We start from the raw sequence: 814 nt of genomic DNA on the forward strand, positions 1-814 counted from the left end.
GGACCAATGAAAACAAGAGAAATCTTAATGTGATAATGACACAAAATTGCTGTAACAATAGATCCAACAATGTAACAAAGATGTTGTATTGTTGTTGTTGTTGTTAGGTGTTACTGAGTCGAGTATGACTCATAGTGATCTTATGAACAACAGATGTGAACCCTGTCCTATCCTATGACATCTTCATCGTTTCTGATGTACTTCCTTTGCAGCAGTCACTGTCTTAATCCACCTGGTTGAGGTTCTTACTCTCATTCACCTACCATCTACCTTTAGAATGAATAAATAGCCTCTCCTAACAATATACCCAAAGTATGTGAGACAAAGCTTTGTCATCTTTACATCCAAAAAGCACTCTGGCTGCACTTTTTCCAAGACATATCTGTTTATTCTTTTGTCACGTTATGGAATATTCAGCATTCTTCTCTAATACTACAGCTCAAAAGCATCAATTCTTCTTCTGTCATCCTTATTTATTGTCCAGTTCTCAGATGCACAACAAGTGATTGAAAAGACCATGGCCTGAATCAGGCATACCGTAGACTTCAAACTAGCATCATTGCTTCTAAGTAATCTGGAGAAGTCCCTGACTGCAGGCTTTCTCAATGCAGTATGTCTTTTCATCTCCTAACTGCTGGTATCAAGAATATTGATTCTGACTGGGGTGAGATGATATCTCATAGTTGCTTTGATTTGCATCTCTCCTAGAGCTAGGGACTTTGAACATTTCTTCATGTCCTTGTTGGCCATCTGAATGTCTTCTTTGGTGAAGTGTCTGTTCATATCCTGTGCCCATTTTTCAATTGGATTATTT

Source organism: Elephantulus edwardii, unplaced genomic scaffold (genome assembly GCF_000299155.1).
Source record: "Elephantulus edwardii isolate Elephantulus edwardi_28Jun2011 unplaced genomic scaffold, EleEdw1.0 scaffold00029, whole genome shotgun sequence".
NCBI classification, from domain to species: domain Eukaryota; kingdom Metazoa; phylum Chordata; class Mammalia; order Macroscelidea; family Macroscelididae; genus Elephantulus; species Elephantulus edwardii.